The sequence below is a fragment of the Chiloscyllium plagiosum genome, unplaced genomic scaffold (genome assembly GCF_037043375.1).
Source record: "Chiloscyllium plagiosum isolate Xiang-an unplaced genomic scaffold, Cpla_swu_hap1 HiC_scaffold_14, whole genome shotgun sequence".
Lineage (NCBI taxonomy): Eukaryota > Metazoa > Chordata > Chondrichthyes > Orectolobiformes > Hemiscylliidae > Chiloscyllium > Chiloscyllium plagiosum.
Genome location: NW_028270152.1, coordinates 104,672,150 through 104,695,983, shown reverse-complemented (window position 1 = coordinate 104,695,983; position 23,834 = coordinate 104,672,150). Strand labels below are relative to the sequence as shown.

The following is a 23,834-nucleotide window of genomic DNA, read 5'->3' as shown; positions in this document are numbered from 1 at the left end:
TTGATCTTGATCTTATTGTGACTGAGTGCAGTAACCACAGTAAACATTTGGTTATAATTCTTGCCAATAAATATAAGAGCTATCCTCTTACTTTTCAGCCCAGCAATTACACATGATACTTGTTACTCAAAGTAGTATTTATTTTTATTACGATTGGCCAAGAGCACTAACAGCAAGACTTGTCGATAGTCCTGATTTGTTCATGTTTTCAAACAGGTTTTCAGTCTAATTATTTAAAAAAAAGAGTCATTTTACTTAGTTCAAATGTAGATGTAAACATTTTCGGATCATTTCCATTCAAAGTATTTATTTGCTTATTCGGATCAAACTTGAATTTGCTTCTGTAAATTACATTTACTGTGTTTTCCATTCATGGAAGTACTCGTTAATTGGTCCTCATTTTTATCTTAAATCTGATGCAAATTTGAAATACTGATTACAGTGAAAATTATATGAATTGTGGGCGGCATGGTGGCACTGCTGTCCCACAGCGCCAGGGACCCTGGTTCAATTTCCACTTCAGGCAACTGTCTGTGTGAAATTTGCACATTTTCCCCGTGTCTGTGTGGGTTTCTTCCGGGTGCTCCGGTTTCCTCCCGCAATCCGAAAAATGTACAGGTTAGGTGAATTGACCATATTAAATTGCCCGTAGTTTTAGGTGAAGGGGTAAATGTAAGGAAATGAGTCTGGGTGGGTTGCTCTTCGTAGGGTCAGTGTGGACTTGTTGGGCCAAAGGGCCTGTTACCACACTGTAAGTAATCTAATCTAATCTAATCTTATCTATAAATGTGTGGTCTCTAAAAGAAAACCATGGAAGGCTAGATAGAATTCTTGAACAGCCTGTATATTTGAATGAAAAAACAATTCCTTCCTAAAAACAAACTTAAAAAATCACACAAAACCAGGTTATAGACCAACAGGTTTATTTGGAAGCGCTAGCTTTCGGAGTGCTGCTCCTTCAACGAACTGATGTAGGAGCATTTCTTGGTGGGCGGACTCGAATCTCGACTTTACTGCTGCTTGCAAAATTGTTCCTTCTCAATGATTCCCTGCCCCTATTCTTCCAATTAGAGGTGTTCTGCTCAAATTCTTTAATGAACAGGCAATTTGTACTAATTTTCCAATGGCATGCCACTGTGCAACAATTCTCCCATTTACTGATACCCAACAATTCTCCCACTGCCTGACACCCTGACACCCTGTCATGGAAATTTAATCGACTCTAATCAACTGCTCGCAAGAGCAAAGGAAAGGCTTTATTTTTCAACCTCTGCATGCAGGGCCGCCAAAATACTTGGCAAAAGTGCGTTATGTAAGAGCTGTGAACAAAATTCACATATTCTTTTTATACTATTCTTATCACATGCTCAATGACAAGTGTTGTGAAACATTCGAGCTCATATTTTCTCATTCCCATGCCTTGAACATAATTGTCTTTATGATTTCCAAAGCTTTTTTTATGAACTCGGCTGCTCGCAAGGCCAGGTGAAATGTTTGCAAAGTTCCACAAAGACAAGCTGACTCCTCGACGCAGAATTCAGCAAAGTATTTGCATATTTCAGCGAAGTATTAAATTTTGCAAATCATTCTCTGACAGATTCCACAGTAAATGTTAATTTTGTTAATTTTCCATTACATTTTCCAATTTTTTGTCATTTTTCAAAAAGGACAGCAACCAGAAAAAAAGCCAGATACATCAAAAATAATTTATGAACACCAGGCATTTGCTCAGACACTCTAACAAAGCTTTGTGGTGTTTTTCCCACTTCCCTGGTTTGCCCGATACACCAGCCCATCTTCAAACGTCACATTCATCAACGTCGCTGTAGGGTGTGGACATGCAATCGGATCTTCCTTCTTTAGGGCCACGATAGTTTAACATTTCGTATCCTACTGCATTCATAAGCAAGTGGTGTCGGCAGGTACACAACTAGGTTCTTATTCAAAGCAGTATGAGTAAGACCAGTCCTACAACGAGTAGAACGATATGCGTCCAATACCCCCATCCTCCATAAGGGACGTGAGCCATCGGGAGCAGGAGTCATCTGCTCGTGGAGGCGGTCATATAGCTGCCTTCATATCATTTATTAAACCAGTAATATTTTGGGACTCATCAGAAACATTAATACAGCATGAGGTACCTAACGTTTTGCAGACGCCCCCTCTCTCGGCCGGCAGGATGTCTCGTACTAATCGATTTTGTGTCACTGCTTCCTAACCACCATGAACTCAGTGTTAATGAGTGCGAGGCCTTCGTCCGTCTCATTTGCGAATACACCATATGGAAGGATGTTCTGCGAGTGTGTACCCATTCCAATGCAGAGGGATGCACCTTCGAGTTCGGCAATTGCTGCCTTTTAGGGAGAACACTGTTGTGTTGGTGGTCTGTATCGCGTTGTAACAACACCCCTTTCTCCCCAGGAGAGTGGTGGTACACTTTCTCGCCACTTGGCCAGTTTATACCTGCCATCCTGATTAGATTAGATTACTTACAGTGTGGAAACAGGCTTTTCGGCCCAACAAGTCCACACACACCAGCCGAAGCGCAACCCACCCATACATTTACCTAACACCTAACACTACGGGCAATTTAGCATGGCCCATTCACCCGACCTGCACATCTTGGTGACTGTGGGAGGAAACTCACGCAGACACAGGGAGAATGTGCAAACTGCACACTGTCAGTCGCCTGAGGCGGGAATTAAACCGGGGTCTCTGGCGCTGTGAGGCAGCAATGATAACCACTGTGCCACCGTGCCGCTCATGGTCTGACCATTGATAAAGGGAAAAGCAATGTTTATGGTCGTATCATTTGCATATGTTGCTGTACAAGAGTCATTGTTCAAATACAGCATCAAGGTACACTGGGAAATACCCAAAATGAGTCTCCCCCGATTGGTGCAAATATACGTTTCTCCCCTGCAATCCACTGTCTGGAATGCTGTGGTCGGTGGTGTGTCAGGCGTGGGGCTGTAGTTATCCTGGAGTTCGGGTGGTGATACGAGATTTGCCCAAATTGCCCCCCACTATCAGGGTCAGGCTAGTCGCCTCCCGTGGAAGCAGACCGCTGGCATTTCTCGCCAGGCTCTCAGTAATTTGCTGGGCAGTCTATCTTTGAGCTGTGTGCAAACATCCAACAAGTGTAGCCAACGTCTAATCTCTCGTTTTGTCTTATGACCAAAGCACAGGCTCTGATCCCTTCACATCTAGCAATGACTCTTCGCAGCTCCCAACCTACTGGCGTCGCATTTACGCCATTTATCTCCAGCAGGCAAATTCCCCTCCTGCGTCAAATTCGCTTTCTCGCCACGGCCGTCTCCCTTCGGGTTCGGGTGTGTCATTAATGACCTTTTCCCGGCTTGGGGTTAGGTCCATGATCTTGTTCGATTGGTTGCCATGCCCCATTGCTCCTATGATCTGTAATACATTCTGCACTGCATCTCGTAGGGCGGGGGTGGGGCGACTGCTCCACTATATTCACCTGTCTACTGATGTCGGAGAAGGATCTATCTATTCCACACCACGAGATTCCCTCGTTCCTCTTCTGAGTCTTACTATGATCATAGAATATGTATTTCCCATGACAGGTGCCCCTTTTGCCGTGGTGGCTACTACTAAGTGCCAGTCACCGGCGCACCATGGATCCCTGCATAAATCTTAATTCTCGAATTTATAGTCGTCCTTGTTACTGAACGGCTATGGGTCGCATGCAAAGATCCACTTCGTCCTATCAGTTAAGATTACCGTCAGCTGCTGCATCCCAGACGCCCCTGCCCTTATGAATAGTCCTACCAGGGCGCTTGCCAACAGTTTGAACTGGGGCAGTCCCACATTTGCTGAAGTCTTCTAATAAATACTTGCTCTAAATTGGTTTTGGTGTTGTGCGATGTCTCCTCAGTCCCAGCTGCAAGTTTGTAATGGCTGGCGTGTATCCATGTGGCTGTTCCGGCGATCTTAACAGCTGTCTGTGCTGAAAGGCGTACTTGCAACGTTCCTAGCCACCTCTTCGCCTTCCTGTTTTCCCTCCTGAAGTCTTTCGCCACTATTCAGGCTCCAGGTTATAGATAGTACATCTTCCCTTCTGCTGATTGGGGTAGTGCTGTCTTCACTTGATTCTGTATTTGGGACAGAAGAGTTTCATGCAGTAACACAACATCTCATCCTCACAGTAGCCTGTTATTTGGCTTCCCTTACATCTCGGGACAATTCCTGTGTTTGGGGCCTACCAAACAAAATCTCAAACGGGCGAAGATGAGCTCTCCCTCTCCTCCTAGATCTCATACACATTAGCACAACTGGAAGTGCCTTTGTCCATGCCATCCCTAGTTCCTCACATCATTTTGTCAATTTATTTTTTAAGGTAGAATTTTCTCTTTCCGCTGCCCTACCGCTCGTTTGGTGGTAGGCACAGTGTTATCTCATGTTTATTCCCAAATACTCACTAGTCTGCTGTAGGGTATTATGGAAAAATGGTGTCCCACTGTCACTACTAAGCCTAGAGTGTAGGTTTGCTCGCTGAGCTGTAGGTTTGACATCCAGACGTTTCATTACCTGGCATATGGAGGTTAGTGGGCTAGTGTAGTTTAGGTGGGCTTGGATCAGCGCAACATCGAGGGCCAAAGGGCCTGTACTGCGCTGTATTTTTCTATGTTCTTTGTTCTAGGTAACATCATCAGTGACGAACTCCAAGTGAAGAGAAGCTGTTATCTCCTGCTTTCTAGTTATATGTTTGTCCAGGATGGGGTTCCTGGGTTTTGTGGTGATGCCATTTCCTATTCGTTTTCTGAGGGGTTGATCGATACTATCTAGATATATGTCTTTTTTATGGCGTTGTGGTTGGAGTGCTAGGTCTCAAAGAATTCTCTGGCATGTCTTTGCTTCGCCTGTCCCAGGATAGATGTGTTGTCCCAGACGAAATGGTGTTTTTCTTTCATCCGTGCTACGAGGGAGAGAGGGTCGTGTCTTTTTGTGGCTAGCTGGTGTTCTGTATCCTGGTGGCTAACTTTCTTCCTGTTTGTCCTATGTAGTGTTTGTAGCAGTCCTTGCATGGAATTTTGTATATGACGTTGATTTTGTCCATGGGTTGTACTGGGTCTTTTAAATTTGTTAGTTTTGTTTGAGACTGTTGGTGGATTCCGAGAGGTCTTAGTAGTCTGGCTGCCACTTCCGAGACTTCATTGATGTATGGAAAGGTCGATAGGGTTTCTGGCTGTGTTAGGTCTACTTGTCGTGGTTTGTTCCTGAGGAATCTGTGGACTGTATTTTTGAAGTATCCATTCTTCTTGAATACGTTGTATAGGTGGTTCTCCTCTGTTTTCCGAAATTTGTCTGTGCTGAAATGTGTGGTGGTTCGTTGGAATAGTGTTCTGATACAGCTTCCTTTTTGCGTGTTGGTTTGGTTGCTGGTGTAGTTAAGTATTTGGTCAGTGTTTGTCGGTTTACTGTATATGCAGACACACCAGAGAATTCCGAGAGGCCTCACACTCCAAACACAACGCCATAAACAAACACATAAATCGTTTTACCATCTGTCAACCCCTCAGAAACGAATAGGAAATGACATCACCACGAACCCCAGGAACCCCATCCAGGACAAACATATAAATAGAAAGCAGGAGACAACATCTTCACTTCTCTTGGAGGTCGCCACTGATGATGTTACCTAGCCAGGTAATGAAACGTGTGGATAACAAACGTACAGCTCAGCGAGCAAACCTACACCCTGAACCTCAACCGGAGCTATAAAGCTTCGCAAACCTTGGGACTACTAAGCCTCTCAGGGATGCTCCATCTCGGAAGTATTTCAGTTAGGAAAGCTTTGGTTACGGATCTGGCATTCTGTTTTGCCGTGGGGAACGCTTGCACCCATTTGGAAAATTTATCAACTATTACCAGACAATACCTTTTTTCCTTCGCAGGGTGTTAGTTCGGTAACATCCAGTTGTAAATGTTAAAATTGTTTTTGGGGTTTCGGAAGTGCTACATGACTCATCTGTATTCCCCTCCCCACATTATTGTGGCACAGATAATACATCGTTCACAATATTTTTGGAAGTAATGAGTAAATCACTCAGTGTGCCACTGTGCTGAAATGCTGCCATATGTCCCCACTTTTGACACATGTTCCTTACCGTGTGTCAGTTTGGCATAGAATGGAAATAATGATCGTGGTAGAAAAGGTTTAACATTGGAGCCACACCGTACCCCTTACCTCAAACTGCACTCTGCTTTTTCCCACTCAAACGTGTCTTCAAGCCTGGACTTTGACTGTGACTCCCGTACGTCTGCTGTTGGGGTAAGGATTTTTGTCATTCCCATGTCAAACTGATCATTTACCGGCTGCTGGGCTGCCGTCCTTGCCGCTGAGTCTGCCCTTGCATTTCCTTGAGAAACTGAATCGTTATTTTTCATGTGGGCATCATATTTACGCACAGCAATTGATTTAGGGAATAGGACCGCTTCCAAGAGGTCAGAAATCTGATCACGGTGTGTGATGGGCTTTCCGGTGAAGGTCAAGAAGTCCCTGTATTTTCACAGGGTTCCAAAATCATGTGCAACTCCGAATGCATATCTGCTCTCGGTTAAATATTCGCTATGTTTCCCTTAGCCAATTTACATGCCTCAGTCAAGGCAATCAGCTCCGCCGCTTGCGCTGACAGTTGAGAAACGAGTGATCCCGCTTTGAATACCTCATGGTTAGTTACTACAGCATGCCGGATAAAATTCTGGCCTATCTCCTTGCTCCTGAATGCTGACCCATCCACAATGAAAACTCCATATTTAGATTCTGAAGTGGTGAATTCTGCAAGTCTTGTCTCGGCAGCACACTTCATTAATTTCAGCGATACAATCATGTGGGTCTCCGTCTCCTTCTCTAGTGAGAGGATTAGCAGCATTAAGGACGTTACATCGTTTTATTGCAATGTTAAGCTTCTCCAATAACACAGTATTGTATCTGAGTCAACGAGCTGCCAACGTATGTTTTGTCGTTTGCTCGGAAAGCAGCAAGGATACTGCATGTGCGATGAGTTTGGTTAAGTCGCCATAGGAGAAAGTGAGGTCTGCAGATGCTGGAGATCAGAGCTGAAAATGTTTTGCTGGAACAGCACAGCAGGTCAGGCAGCATCCTGACGAAGGGCTTATGCCAGAAACGTCGATTCTCCTGTTCCCTGGATGCTGCTTGACCTGCTGCGCTGTTCCAGCAACACATTTTCAGCTTAAGTCGCCATAGCTGATTATATTCCTGGACACTGCAACAGCCTTTTCAGCTGCAACCACAGCTCGCAGGCATTTACGCAATCTCCCAGCTACGAGGTCTAGCTTAGCTGAAAAATAAGCTGCCAGTCTGAATTTTCCCCCATGATCCTGCAACAACACAGATGTCAGGCAGCCATGTTTCTCATCTGCCGTTTGACAGAAGGCTTGTTTGGATTCGGAATCCCCAGTGTAGGTGGACTTTGAAACGTCTTTTTCAATTCAACTCGGCCGCTGAAATCCATTGCAACGGACCTTGGTTCTGCTACCCTTTTCCATGGGCCATGTCACTTCAGGGCGCCTCAAGATTTGTGTAATGTGGGATAAACGTTCTTCAGTAGGAGCGTATGCCCAAAAAGGATAGCAATTGTTTCTTCATGTGAGGCCTTGGAAATAGCTGAATTACTTGCACTGTGTCTTGACCAATGGCCTTCCCTTGTTCAGATATTAAGTGACTGAAGAACTACACCTGTTGTTGCATAAATCAAAGCTTTGCGAGACTGGCTTTGTGCCCTTCCCTCGTGCAATGCAAGGGAATCCTTCTCACGTTGTTCATCTGTCGGTGCTACTATTAAGCAATTGTCGACAGATTGCAGAAGCGCAGACCCAGGGGTTAAAAGAAAAGTCTCCAGACTCCTGCGTAGAGCCTCATTATATATGGTGGGTGACTCACAGTAACATTGACAAAGTCGTGTGAACTCATAAGATTTCCCTTTGAATGAAAAAGCGAACCATAATTGGCTATCTGGATGCACCGTTCCACTAAAGAATGTATTTGCTAAACCCACAGCAGGGAACCATTTACTGTCCAGTCGAAATTGAACTAATACAGTATAGGGTTTTGGAACATTTGATGCGCGCGGGACAACACTGTTATTGACTCTTTGCAGGTCTTGAACAAACCTGCATTCTCCCGGTTCACTTGGAATTTTTGCCTTTTTGATCAGAAAAATGGGAGTTCTCATCGGTGAGTTTACACAGGGGATTATCTCTCTCGCCTTTGGGAAGGATTGAAAGACTGGAGTAACTACGTCCATGGCCTTGGGTTTTAACGGGTATTGTGCCCTACAAGGACGATACTCCAACTTTATGGTTTCTCGTATTAGTTCACAACCTCGTATAAGCCCCACATCATGTTTGCCTTTTAACCATAATACAGTAGGGACCGTTATTAATCTTGGGCCTGAGAAGTTTGTCTTAGGGAAACGCCAGGCCAGCCTTCGAGGCTCTTCAGGGCTAGCGGGGGTTACCTCGACTGTTCTATTGCCTGAGTTAAACAAATTAATTTCTTCCTATATGTCCGCACATCTGCATTGAACCACATACCCACATCGTCCCAGAACACCCAAGATTTCGTTCTTTAAGCCTTTAGTACCCATGGCCCCAAATCCTGCCATCAGTCACTGGATACCTTCGCCAGTGGCACGTGAGGAGCATCGCCTTCCACATCAAACATACAGAGTTTACTTGCCGTGACAGGTACTTTACATAAGTTCACACTGACTGTACATCTGCCATCCCCTCAAAAAAATTCGCACAATAACAACTGACCTGGTTTAACCAATCTCCTGAACCAATACTTCTCTTATGGTTCCTCAGGGCCATCGTGGCGTATGTGGGTTGTGCAGTGCAGCATATTCCCGCAAAAAAAAAAAAAAATCGGTGTTAATAGGATTAACATGCTTACCTGCTTCCAGGGCGAGTGAATTGCTCACTGAACTCATTGCTCTCTGGCTTATTCGCCACTCATAGATATACACCAGGGGTCGTGAGTAGAATTTTACAGTTTACACTTGTGAATTTTCCCTTTGAATTGCCTGCAAGCCAGTCGGAGTACTGAGCAAATACAACCCCAGTCTCACTATGAGATCCCGAGCCATCAAATGTAAAGGACAGAATTCCGCTAACAAAATTGAGAATTAGAATGTATGCACATTACTGATTTCACACAATAGGGGTGCGGTACAACTCTCTCATATCACGACGCCTGATGCCTCCATTGAGTTCAGGAACATTCCACTTGTCTTTATTGCCGTCAACTCTCTGAACTGTCTTGATTTGAGGAGTGAATGTGCTGGCCATGTATCTACCAAAAAGGTAACTGGTGTGCCTGCCACATATAACATATAGTTAGGCATCGACATATACGCACCATTGTTATATTGAACATATTGTCCACACTTCGCAATCTCAATGTTCAATATAGAGTTGGGACACATCTCAGTGCCCGTTAGGTTAGTAGAAGTGATTAGCATAAGGGATTCTTCGTTGCCAAGTATAAAGGAAAGGGGTTTACCTATACCTTGTGGCCTGCCCACCTCAACCTCAGTCGTCCCCTGTCAGTCACCATGCTGTCCAGCCTCCAGGATCGATTGAGGCTGTCTGTGCGGGCACTGTCTCGACCAGTGGTCCATTGCTCCGCAAACAAAGCACCAGCCAGATCTATCTCTGCAAGCGCACTTCCGCGATCCCTCCCTCTTTTGCGAACTCCACCTGTGCCTCTCTCTTTTCCCGCAGTTCCTCCCTCCAACGGCTGAACGAACATTTGCATCATAATAAGCTGAGGTTTATGTAATTGCTGTTCCATCTTTAATTTCCGGTTATGGTTCTCTTGAGCCAGCAATTTTTCAGCATGTATTATGTCTTGTTCTATCTAATTCAGCTTTCCCGTGTCCCAGGTAATACACGTGTATTGTTACCTATTTTGTTGTTTCGTACTTCATTCCATTGGTGTGCCTCAAACGGTGTGATCTCTGCCGTCGCTATGTCCTTGGGTGGTATCAGTCCACCCAAGGACATAACGTAATCGACTTTCGTGAGGTGCTTAAGGTACTGGGACATTGTCTCGACTTCTTTAGGGATTCTTTTCAATTGATTGTGGGTACGATATGCTATTGGTGATTCAGCAGAACCTGAGGCGGCGACCGTTGACTTGGAATCTTCACGAAGTGGATCTCGCAGGGGGCTGTAGCTCTTCGAGGGCACCCATTAAGGTCAGGATCTGATCCAGTCTTAAGACACTGTACAGCTTCATAAGGTTGTTTTCCGTGTGTGTGTGTGCATGTGCGCTGGTGTTTGTACCTGTACTTGATCTATCTTTTATTCGAGATTTTCTTTCCCTTAAATCAGGCTCAGCCTTCAACATGTTATAAGCACTCCAATTCACAGGTTCTATTTTACCCTTCCGTTTCTCCTTCTCTCTCTCTCCTCCAACGGTGACCTCAACATTTGCAACTGCATGTTACTAAAACTTCCTTCCTGCAGAAAAACACATTCCTTGATTTACATTTTTAACTGCTTTACAGAAACTGGGCCATAATTATTTAGCATATATTCTATTTTTTCTTGACCATTCTGAGTTGTCTGTCGACCCTCTTTTTGTTCGCTCTTGCTGGAGCCGATTTTCATGGATATTGGAAAAGTGTTCATCTCTCTCTGTCTGTCTCTCTGTCTGTATATCTCTCTATCTCTCTCTCTCTCTCTCTCACACACACACACGATACCATAATCTTCTCTTTGCCAATATAACTTGCTTTTACCTCAGGAGGTCCCCTCTCATTGGGCGCGACGTCTCATTGCCTTGGTTTTCACAAACCAAGAACCCACGTAACTGGTACAGCTTTGGCGACTCCAATGCTGCCCATGGTGGCTCCAAGTCTCAAACCACCGTTAATCTTGCTACCTCTGAAACTCTCGAGAGACGGCAATCCTTTCCCTTGAGTTTTACTCGAATACCGCGCGAGAGTTCACTGGTCCCTCTTCCTGCTTCATTTATTCTCTTCGAACGAGTCTCTATGTCGGATTACTTTAGCCACAACTTTTACCTTGACCCTATTCGATTCGGAAAGCGACTCTGGGGCGATCCACTTCCCCCAGTCCTCTCACGCAAAGGGGCCAATTCAGCGCTGGAGATGAAGTGAAAGACATTCAAGGCAGTGGCGCGTGCACCTCCTGGGAATCTTCAAAATCTTACCAGTCGCAGGGTCCCAGGCGAGCCCCCTAGTTTACTGCCGTGGAATTTCAATCGACTCGACGCAAATGCGACCAAGAGCAAATAAAAAGTTTATTTTTGAAATTTGCAGAGTGGACCCGACACATTTGCAAGACGCCTCATGAAATGGACGCCTGACCGTTTTCATATATTCCCTTTATACTATATATTGCCTTGCCTTATCACACCTCAAGCCAGGAACCTGGATCAGTCGAGTTCCTTTCCACACATGGAGTTGCTTTTTCTAATTCATTGACTGCTGATATTATAGATTATTGGCCTTGAGAGTCAGCTGTAAATTAGTTTGAACTTTACATTTTTTCTGTCTTTTTGCAAAGTTAGGTCCATACTTCTTTGTTTCAACCATGGTTTCACAGATTTCACAATAAATGATAATTTTCCATTACAGGGGATCAGGCTGACAGTGACTCAATAAGTGTGATGGAGTGAAGATGATAGTGACACAATGAGGGTGAGGTATCAGCGTGGTAGTGACGCAGACTGTGTGAGTGGATCAGTCCGATAGTTACGCAGTGAGGGGGGTCAGAGTGATAGTGATGCAGTAAGTGTGAAGTGGTCAAGGTGACAGTGAAACACTTCGTGTGAGGGGTCAGTGTGACAGTGACGCAATAAGAGTGAGTGGTCAGGCTGATAGTGACGCAGTAATTGCAAGGAGATCAGGCTGATAGTGATGCAGTAAGTGTTACTGTGTCAGGCTGATCCTGACGCATAAGGTGGAAGGGGCCATGGTGATAATGACGCAGTAAGTGTGATGGGGTCAGGCAGAGACTGACGCAGTGAGTGTGAGACAGTCAGGGTGATAGTGAGGGAGTAAGTGTGTGCGTTCAGGCTGGTAGTGACACAGTAAGTTGAGACCGTCAGGCTGATCGTGGCCAATAAAAGTGAGGTTTTGGGGAATAGTGACGCAGTAAGTGTGAGATGTCAGGCTGTTAGGGATGCGGAAAGTGTGAGGGGTCAGTCTGATAGTGAAGCAGTAGGTGTGAGGGGTCAGGCTGATAGAGACGCAGCAGGTGTGGTGGGGTCAGGCTGTTAGGGATGTCTGGCTGTTCGGGATGCGCTAAGTGTGAGGGGTCAGTCTGATAGTGTCACAGTATGTGTGAGGGGTCAGGCTGATAGTGATGCAGTAAGTGTCCGTGAGTGAGAGTGATCCTAATGCAGGAAGTGAGAGGGGACACGGTGATAGTGACGCAGTGAGTGTGAGGGGGTCAGCGTGATGGTGACGGAGTAAGTGTGAGTGTTTAGGCTGATATTGATGCAGTAATTTGAGGTCGTCAGGCTAATACTGGCCAGTAAGTATTAAGTGACAGGGTGACAGTGATGCAGGAAATGTGAGGAGTCAGACTGATAGACACGGTGAAATTGTGAGGGGTCAGGCTGATAGTGATGCTGGAAGTGTGCGAGTGTCAGGGTGATAGTGACGCAGTGAGTGTGTTGGGAGCAGAGTGACAGGAACGCAATAAGTGTGAGTGGCTCTGGATGATAGTGACAGGTCAGTATGAGGGGGAGGATGGTAGTGATGCAGTAAGTGTGAGGTGTCATGATGACACTGAAGCAGACTGTGTGAATGTGTCATTGTGATGGTGACATGGCAAGTGTGATGGGGTCAGGGTGACAGTGACGCAGATGCTTTCAGGGGGTCAGGTTGTAGTGATGCAGTAATTGTGAGGGGTCAGGGTGATAGTGACGCAGTGAGTGTGAAATGGCAGTGTGATAGTGAATCAGAACATTTGAGGGGCCAGGCTTATAGTGACGCAGTATGGGCAAGGGGTCAGGGTAACAGTGATATGGATGCACTCACAGCGCCAGGTTGTAGTAAAGCTGTAAGTGTGAGTGTCTCAGGCTGATAGTGATGAAGTAAATGCGAGGGGCTAAGGCGGGTAGGGATGTAGTAAGTGTGCAGGGGTAGTGTCAGAAGTGACGCAGTAAATGTGAGAGTTGAAGCTGATAGTGACGCAGTACGTTTGAGGGGATCAGGCTGATCAAGACGCAGTAAGTGTGACGTTGTCAGGATGATAGTTACGCTGTAAGTATATGGGGGCACAATGATCTTGACGCAGTAAGAGTGGGGATTCAGGGTGATAGTGACACAGTCAGCATGAGTGGGTAAGTCTGATAGTGACGCAGGAAATGTGAGGGAGTCAGCCTGGTAGTGGCGCAGTATGTGTGAGATAGTCAGGCTGATATTGATGCAGTTAGTGTGTTGGGGTCAAAGTGATAGTGACGCAATAGGTGTAAGCGGTTCAGGATGATAGTGACACCGTGGGTGTGAGATACCAGTGTGATAGTGACTTAGTAAGTGTAAGGGGTCAGGATGACAGTGACACTAAGTGTAAGGCCCTCAGTGTGATAGTGCCGCAGCAAGTCTGGGGTGTCAGGGTGTAAATGACGTCATAAGTGAGAGAGGGGCATTGCGATAGTGAAGCAGTAAGTGTGAGGGGGTCAGCCTGATAGTGACACAGTCAATGTGACGGGACAATGTTTTAGTGACAAGATAAGAGTGAGGCGTCAGTCTGATACTGACACAATAAATGTGATGGAGTCAGGCTGATAGTGACACAGTAAGTGTAAGGAGTCAGGGTGATAGTAACATAGGAAGTGTAAGGGCGTGACTGATAGTGACAAAGTAAGTGTTTGACAGTCAGGCTGATAGTGACGCAGTCAAAATGAGGGTCTCGAAATGAAAGTGGCGCAGTAAGTGTGAGGGCGCCAGATGGATAGTGATGCAGTAAGTTTGAGGGGTTCACGCTGATATTAAGGTGGGAAGTGTGAGGGGTCATGTCTATAGTGATGCATTAAGTGTCGGCGGGTCAGGCTGATAGTGATGCATTCAAAGACCAAATATCCAGCTCTCACTGTAGTGCTAAATAGCGAGACTCCTCAAGGCTAAGACAAAAAACAATAGTTCTCATCCTGGTCATAAATCACAGTGCTTCATTTTAAAATTGTCCTCTCCTGCTTCTAGATTCACCAATGAGGGAACAAAATTTAATTGCACCACCCTGTTTATCTCTTCAAATATTTTGCAACTCTCAATGAGATTACCTCTCTTGTTTTGAAACTGTTCAAAAAAATTTCAATTCAGAGGACTAACGTTCATCCATGATATCAAGGCTAATCACTATTCGTGGTATTCCTCATATGGCATTAGTATCTTTCCTAAATTGAGGATTATAATTCCTCATACTGTAGTCCAAGTGCGGTCGAACTGAGCCACCATACATTGGAAATAATGCATCGTTCTCGTGCCCTGAAATCCTTCTGCAGCTTTCACAACATACTTCTACAACTGCTACTAGACTTCAATGACTTGTTAAAAACTTCTCCAAGGTGCATTTCTAAACATCTGTCCATTAGACTTTCTACTTCAAACCATCGACAAATAATCTCCACACATTTCCCTCCTGACAAGTATGATAAAGTCAAATCGTTGCTATTTATTAATCATGAGGGACATGGATAGGTTGACTCGTCAAGGTGTTTTTCGGCTGGTGAGGAAGTCAAAATTTAGAAAACATCGATTTAAAATTAATGGGTAAGGAATTAAAAGGGACGTCAGGGGCAACTTTTTCAGATGCGTCCAGAATGAGCTGCCAGAGAAATTGTTGGAGACTGGTACAACTGTAACATTTAATGGCATCTGGATGGATATATGAGTAACAAGGTTTAGAGGGATGTGGGCCAAATGTTGGCAAATGGGACCTATTAATTTAGGGTAACTGTCCACCATGGTCATGTTGGAAAGAAGGGCCAATTTCCGTGTTGCATTGTTCAAGGACTTGATGACTCTAGAACTACCGCAAGAACTTTGCAAATAATTCCGTCCAGACGATTTCAAGTTCCAAATCTTCGGTTAATCTTCCTCTCTTGTGCTCACAAGTTCATTACCTGATGTCAGAACATACGGATTAGTTGCTGGATCCATTCCTGTAAATTGGTTCTGCATTCTTTCTAATTATGATTTTTTTTTACGAATGTAGCTAGTGTTTATGGACTTAGCATCAATTTTTATAATACCGTATGTCGATGAATATTAAAACACAACAACACATCTAATTTGGCACCAGATGATGAGCAATTGAGTCAAAATCGATCGGACGCAGTGGGACAATGACCCTGTCTTCGTGGTGTACATCCGTGACTCTATAATTCGACGAAGAATCATTCCCACAACTTCAGCTGTGTCAGAATCTGGTTTGCGGTGAAAGCCTGTCAATCTGCGAAGGTAGCGTTCGTCTGGGTCTCTGCAAAGGAGTTGGCGAAATCTTTGGGTCTTGACAATTTGTTCTTCCAACAAATGAATTCAGTTGTTTTACTATTAAAATTGACCAAATTCCCGCAGCTGTGATGGCCGAGAGGTTAAGGCGTTGGATTTGAAATCCAATGGGGTCTCCTTTCGCATGTTCGAATCCTGTTCACAGCGCAGAATCTCTTAAAAGTCATTCATTGTTTTGCAGGATTTGGATTTCGTGGAGATTGCATTCAATCGAAAGTAAATTTTCAACTGTGAAGAATCCGAAGTAGTTTCAAGACTGACCCAGTCATCTAATTGAATAAATTATATGTCGATACACAAAAAGCCACCAACTTCCAACACGAATCAGTTTCAACACATTTGTCGAATTATCGTGAAATTTGGATGTTTGGGGTGGGGGGTGTGTGGAATTGAGTAAAACAAGAAGCAATGCAATACATTTACCTGCAAGTGATGAATTTTTTTTAGGATCAGTTGAAAGTCAAGCTGAGAAAGTTCGACCTAATTTACAGCTGACTCTCAAGGCCAATAATCTTTTACATCAGCAGTCAATGAATTAGAAAAAAAACAACTCCATGTGTGGAAAGGAACTCGACTGATCCAGGTTCCTGGCTTGCGATGTGAAAAGGCAAGGCGATATCAGCGGAGTAGAATTTTCTGGAAATATTAGAAATGAAATGTTTACGGTCTTCTGCTGTCCACATTCGTTAGAAACTGTGCATTAAGAACTGAAATTGAAAATTAACGATGAAAATCAGACTTAGACCTCTGCTTGTGGTGTAGCATTGTTCAGAACAATAGGTTGTTGTTGAGGTTAAAATTGACCAAAATAATCGATGGGGATCTTATCCACGGCCTTCGTTGGAGCAGTTGGTGTGGAGAGCTCAGCTTGAAGAACCAAATGCCAATTATTCATCCTGGCTGTCTGAATTGCTTAGTTAAACATACTCCCAGTTTAATGAAAAAAACCTTTGCTATCAGAGTTAGATGTTTTCATGTCAGCATGTTCCGATATGAGAAGACCCTTATGAGTAGATGTGAATTAAATTTTGACTCTAACGTCAGAGAAGTTGACACATTTCTGCACCAAAATAAGCACTACCATTGGTATCAAATCAAACTGAACAAAGGACTGGTCACTTAGACATTTCCTGTCTGCAGTCTCTGCCAATGGATCGTTCAGGCCCGATATAGGAATAGGGCGTGGTGACATCTGTTCGCAAGTGGATCACTTTATTCTTGCTCACGATCCATAAACCGTAATTCATTTTGAACTTCTTAGCCATCAGCATGGTCAGTGGTACATAATGCACAGGTTTGCTTCACGAAACAAAGAGCGAAATCTTATTCAATGCAGACGCAAATTCAAGTTCTCCCTGGTCGACCAGAAGACAGATATCGCGAAACAAAGTGAATACAGAAAACAATCAATGTTTTCTGGGAGTCAAAAAGATGTACTGGAAGAACGGAAACATATATTTGGAATTAAAGTCACATACCACTTCCACAGACTAAATGTTCTTGAACCGTTATCTTAATTTGACCTTCATGTCCACCATTGCTGCAAAAATTATCTTAACAACTCAGAACTTTGTGTTCTTTGATATTCTCTCCTTCATGTTTCTCTTGATTTTGAATCTAAAACCGAGCAATTGTAATGCACCCTATTTCACTTGCAAAGATCAGAAGAAGATCAATTTATAAGAGAACAGAAATAAAGCTACGTCTGTCTTTCGAGAGAAAACACAGTTACCATTTCGACTCTAAAAAGTCTTCTTCAGAAGTCTGCACAATGAACTCGAAATAGTAGACCGAAAATGAAAAAAAAGAGCCAAACTGCCGCGAATACACCACCCGCAAGTGCATCAAGTCCTACTCGAATATGCCGAATTACTACTATCAACATCAGTGAAGAACGGAACAAAGCTCATTCTGCAGTTGTCAACCTGTTATGGCGTAGTTTGTAAAGTCAGAAATATGATTCGGTAAAAAGCGGGATGAAAGCGGGATATAGGAAGTCTGAAAAAAGCAAATGCGTGCTTTGCTTTGAAGAAGGTTGGCAGTGATGAAAATGGAAATTAACTACAGTCACGGGGGCTTAATTAATAGCTGAAAATGTGTTGCTGGAAAAGCGCAGCAGGTCAGGCAGCATCCAGGGGACAGGAGAATCGACGTTTCGGGCATAAGCCCTTCTTCAGGCATCTGCAGACCTCACTTTATCCTCAGGGCTTAATTAATACTCAGCATCGTTGCAACACAGGGACACAATTCTTTTTGCTAGGTTTCTGTTCTGCCATTTTATAATCACGACTGCTGTCGGGTTTGGTTTCCATTCCAGCCTTCGGTGACAGCCTGATGGAAGTTTGCACATTCGCCCAATTTCTGTGTGGTTGCTCTGGTTTGCTGCCACATTCTAAACATTTGCAGGTTATTTGGAATCGCCATTGAACGCACACGGTTACAGAGACACTGATGTCTCTGTAATAGGAGTGTCTGGATAGGACGTACTTCAGAGGATTTTTGTGAACTTAAACAGACAGAGTGGGGTTAGTCTGCTGTTTCCTGGGTGAGCTACATGGCCAGAGAGGGGTCAGGGTCTTCTTCCCTGAGGGAGATACGTTGACAGAGTTGGGTTAGTTGCTCTTACCTGTGTCAGTCACGCAGATACAGAAGCGTCAGTCTGCCCTTCCCTGGGCGAATTTCTTTCACAGAGTGGTGACAGTCTGCTCTTCCCTGCCTGAGTGAAATAGAAAGAACGGGGTCAGTATTATCTTCCCTCGATAATTTATGTTGACAGTCTGGCTTCCGTCTGCTCTTCCCTGGCGAGTTACATTGGTAGAGTGGGGTTAGTGTTCATTCATTGGGTGAGTGCCATAGACGGAATGGGATCAGTCTGCTCTTCCCTGAGGGAATTACATTTATAGAGTGGGGTCAGACTGCTCTTCAGAGAATGACTTATATTGACAGTGTGGGATCAGTCTGCTGAGTTACACTGAGAGTGTGGGGTCCGTCTGCCCTTCCCTGGGTGAGTAACACTGACTGAGTGGCGTCAGTTTGCTCTTCCCTCAGTGAGTTACATTGACAGAGTGGCGTCAGGAGTGGAGTCTTTGAGGAGTTGACAAAAGTAACTCGTCCCCTACATCTTTGGGATAATTAGGGATGGGCAGTGAATCTTATCTCATTGAAAGACAACTGTGTCCCAGAAATGCATTTCTAATAATTGCATGTACTAATTCGACAGTGCAAGCGGTCGGGAATAACTTGAGGACAGGTGCAGGGTAGAACAATTAAAGTCAAATGCATTGATGCCGAGGAGACATGACACAAGATGTGACTGTGGAGCTGATGGTGCAAGGGTCAGTGTCAGTGCTATTGGTTCAGCATTTATTTCTCACTGTTCGCAATGACTCACACACTACTGCTGTCAATTCACAATAATGAGCCTGTTCATCTTGGTTTGAAAATCCCTGCGTGTGTATTAATGTGGTTAATGGGACGCGAGAGAAGATGAGCACATCCTCTTTATTCTGTCAGTTTAAACAGATGAAAATATCTGTTGGATGCCAATGCAAGAGGATACTGTCTTTTTCTGTGCCTCTTCAGTGGGGAATGCTCAGCATTGAAATGTCTGTTTTTGCACAAGCAGAGTTTGATTGCCATTCATACTGAGCAACGCTAATACAGAAAACGCGTTTTCAAATTCCTGTGATCAAGTGGTTCAGACATTGCACATATGGACGACAAATCTGGCTTTTAACGTGGCGCCGTGGCTAAGCTGGTGAAAGCACCTCCCATCACACTGGTACCTGCTCATTGTATTGAAAGCTCGTTATTTATCGCAAGTATTATGTTGCTGATCGAAACACTCAGTGTCCTGTTTGAATTGCTATATTTTCTGATTTTGTGTTCCGGCTTCATTTTCCAGGTTTAAATCCAGTAGTGTATGTTGCTCTTTTTAACTACTATTTTAACCTGGAGATTCCTACCGTAGTTCCACAAGCACTTCTGTTTCTCATCCTCTTATTCTCAATCCTTTATTTCCAGTTTGGTGGAAATTAAGTGGTGAAGCAGGAGACACTGCAGCATTCCCGGGGAATGTAGTGGTAATGGCACTGACACCACGACCTGATCACCCTCATTCTCTGCTGTCACCATTCATTGGTTGTACACTAACAGTAAATGAATCTTTGTTCTTCTTCAGCTATCATGTAATTACTTTCTTTTTATGTTGGATAAGGAATTCAACTTTAACTTCGAAAGGGTCTTTAGATTTTGAGGAAGAAATGTCTCCTTGCTTCAGGTCGAAGTGACAGACGCATTATACAGAGAATGTGAGACTCATTCGACAGATTCCAGCCAGGCGTCAGAAAGCCTCTCAGCAGTTCGAATCTCAAACTGTCTCTGACTGTCAGGCTTTTCAAAGAGCAGAAATAAGAAATGAGGGATATGGACAGCTAGAGTGTCGGAGAATGTTAAAAATGCCCAGTAGGATTCAGAGAGAAATATAGAAAAACAGAGACACGTATTGAGGTAGACACTGGAAGAAACAATTCTCCATTCGACGTGACTGCTAAATAACAGAAAGCAAAAGGAAATGTAGCCATTAAAACATAGCCTTCCACCAGCTCAGGAAAAGGAAAGTAGCTTGACAACTTATTAAGTTCTTTTAAGATTGTAAATTCGACATTTGTAAGCTCAAGAGTGATTTTGATAAATGCAATGATTCGACAGGTAAGATTATCATTTTCCCAACAGTATAATCTAGAAATCAATAACTAACCTGCTTCTGTCGCTCTAAAAAAAATCTGATTCTCTCTGCAGATGTTGCCAGGTGCAGCGGGTTTCTCTATCAATTCTCGTTTTTAGTTCAGATTTCCAAAACCTGCATCTTTTTGATTTTTGATAACCTGGCACAAAACCAAGCATTACCAGGATCGGACCAGTGGTCAGAAATACTGGTACCACGATATATTTGCACAATAAAACATTCATTCCCTGTCCGAAAATAGAACTAATGCCATGGCAGTTCTAGTTCCAAATCCTCACTACGAGATTACACTGAATGAAGACAGACGCTCTTGCACTTATTCTCAATGAAATGGCTTTTCCCTTTCATTTCTGATCAGTTTCACTGCAGATTGTTTTCTACTCGTCTTCACGTTTTGCAGAATGGAAAAGTCCATTTGGCCCATGGTGCAGTCTGGTTTAAAGACATTCATCTATTCTATTCCCAGTTTCCAGCTTTGGTCCATAACCTTATGTGTTCTGATGTTTCCAGTGCAAATGGCAGTGAGGTTCTCACTTTGATCTTAGATGACACAACAATGGGATTGAAGTTTGATATAGTCACACTGTGTTATTACCCACGTCGTGTCTTCCTCAGAAAGAGACACACAATAGTGGTAGAGTTCTCAGGATTTGACCAGCTCCTTGTGCTTCACTTCAGCTGTCCGCTCCAACATGCAAGTTCAACCGCTAAAAGGCAGCTTTTGGTTAAACCAAAGCCAGTTCTACAGACAATGAGAGACATTCTAGCTCTGAGCTAGAATTTAAAGTGGACGAAAGAAACAGTAAATTCGAAAACCCAAACACTTCCGTTCCTGACAGACAACAGGAATGGACTAGCACGCTGCATCCTCGTGATTTTAAATGCGAACCGACAATCCCCTAACTCGACATAAAAGGCGTGTTACCAATTCCGTCACTGACGCAAAGATCAGGTTTGGCTGTGACAGTTTGTCTATTTGTAATGTAAACGTCCACATCATGGAAACAGCAATCACAAGGTGAAAAATCAGCAAATATAATCACCGTCACTGTTTCACTTGGAATTCCACACTCTGTGAACCGTTACCTTTCGCTGTACTTTCATATTTGAAGTTTTTTACATTCCAGACCATGATCTAATTCAGCAAGAAACCACTGGTCATTTCGAGCCCGTCATCCGGAATGAGGCGAGTTGAACGATGCCTTTCTTGTTGTCGACACATCACCACAGCTCAAAACGAGCTCGTGTTAGCACCAGTCTTTACTTAACTTGCTGCAGTATATCTGCTGAACAACTTCAGATTATCACAGCATTGCCTTCTTCACATTGAAACCAAGGGTGATAATATGAACCGACTTGGAAACTTGGAGAGAGAAACGCTGCTGAGAAGTCGATTATGACGTGAAGAGCAGGCACAGGCGTTTGTACAGGTCAGGTCCCAAATGCTATTGCAGTATCAATGGACATCCCTGCATACGAGACTGAGTTTATATTGCCCAGAACAGACTTTAATTCCCAGTCAGGAAGTGAAGATTTAATTCTCTTCTTGTGAGTTATCCGAATGAAAACTAAATCCTGATTGCACACAGAACACACACACGGAGCCTGCCAGAGAAATTCAGTCATCGATCAGCATCTGTCTGGAAGGACAATGGCAGAAAATACAAGGGAAAGCTATCACCGCAATTATCCCTACAAAGATCTCGCGTTTCCCAGTTGAAAATATCTCGCTGTTCCTTCAATGTCACTAGGTCTAAATCCTTGCCTCGTGGCATCATGCCTGTAACCTCGGTACTGAGGACATCCAGGGTTTTGCGGAGTAACTCAAAATCTCAATCTCTCGGGTAATTAGGGATTGACGGTGCATCCCATCCCATTGAGTAATGACTTTATCCCAATAATACGTTTCCTAAAGCTGCAGTTTCTAAGGGAACACTTGCAAGCAGTCGGGAATACGTTGAGAAGTGGAACGGACGAGGGGAAAATATTCAAAGTTTGTGCGAAGATTTGTAGCTCGGGTGCTCGTTGTTGTGGTTTTGTTCGCCGAGCTGGAAGTTTTTGTTGCAAACGTTTCGTCCCCTGGCTAGGCGACATCATCAGTGCTTGGTACCCAATATACCAACCACTACAGCGGACGGCTGAAACTGACAACCGGAAGCGGCAGGGACAGACCACTATAAACACCGGAGGAAAAATCAAAGAAGCGCTTCGCAGGAGGCTCCCAAGCACTGATGATGTCGCCTAGCCAGGGGACGAAACGTTTGCAACAAAAACTTCCAGCTCGGCGAACAGAACCACAACGAGGGGAAAATATGAAAGGCAATGATGACTGGGAGACATGAGACAGCAAGTGAGTGAGGAGCTGGCGTTGCAACGTTCAATGTCAGTGTCAGTATTTACTAACCACTATTCACTCTAATTCACACACCACGCCTTAACAATTCACCACAATGAGCCCATTCCTCTTAGTGTGAGTTTCCCTTTGCAGATATTAATACGGTTAAAGGTGCCCAAGACGATCGCCAGATCTTCGTTATCCTGTCAGTTTAAAAGTCGAAGTTATCAGTTTAAAACAAAAACAATAAGAGATTCCCTCTCCCTGTGCATTTTCAGTGGAGAATATCCAGCTTTGAAATCTTCTGCATAAACGGAGGTTGTTTTAAATTTTCTCTGAGTAACTGTGAAACACACAAAAATGAGTCCGAGTTCCTGTGTTCGAATAGTCAAGTAAATGCACACATGGTTTTGAATCGTTGAGCTTGGGCAGTCCCTCTGCCTTAGTTAGTGAAAGTTCCTGTCAAAAAATCAGCCGAATATGGGATAAAATCCTGACATCTCAATGTTTATAGGTCTTTCATGAAAAACAGAGTTCCCGTCTTCACCTGTGGTTCTGGTCGTGGTGGGAATTCAAACCAATGACTGGATCGAGGTTATAGTTTAAAGACAGCTCCTTCGACACCTCTGCCATGCTGCCACACAAACCCCCGCAACCACGTTTTTCAGGATGAGTGTTTCAGCATCGCCTCACTTCAGGCACTTTAACACACGCCCTTTCAATGGCGAACTTGGCGCAAGTTCGATAATATGTATGAGGATGTTGCAAGGCTTACAGTGTTACGATTGTAGCGTAAAGCTTAGTAGGATATGAAAATTTTCCCTGGAGCTTGAGGGCTTAGGGATGGGCTTACAGAGGTTTATATAAATATGAGGGAGGTTGCAGAGTAAATGGTCAATGAATATTTCTTCCGAAGACAGGCAAGTTCAAAACAAGGGAACACAGGTTTAAGGGGAGAGTGGTAAAATTTAAAAGGGATCTGAAGGACATTTTATTTTCACACAGAAAGTTTTGCGTGTTTGGAATGAATTGTCAGATTTAGTGGTGGAGTCTGGTACACTCTCAACATTTCAAATGCATATGGATCATTACACTGACAGGAATGTTGAAAAAGAATAAACGTGAAAATTTGGCAAATAGAGTGGTTGAGATGCTGCAGTGCTGATCACCAGTTTGAATAGGCACTCATCACTTAGTCAGTGGCTAGTTTTCT

General features: G+C 44.0%; 1 long non-coding RNA gene and 1 other non-coding gene across 2 annotated transcripts in view; both read left to right on the top strand.

Moving 5' to 3' along the window:
- Positions 1–23,834, top strand: part of LOC148148109 (uncharacterized) — a 105,612-nt gene that overhangs the window by 67,308 nt on the left and 14,470 nt on the right. The window lies entirely within an intron of this gene.
- On the top strand, positions 15,605–15,686 carry trnas-uga (transfer RNA serine (anticodon UGA)). The gene has a single exon. It is a non-coding gene; the product is annotated as a tRNA-Ser (tRNA).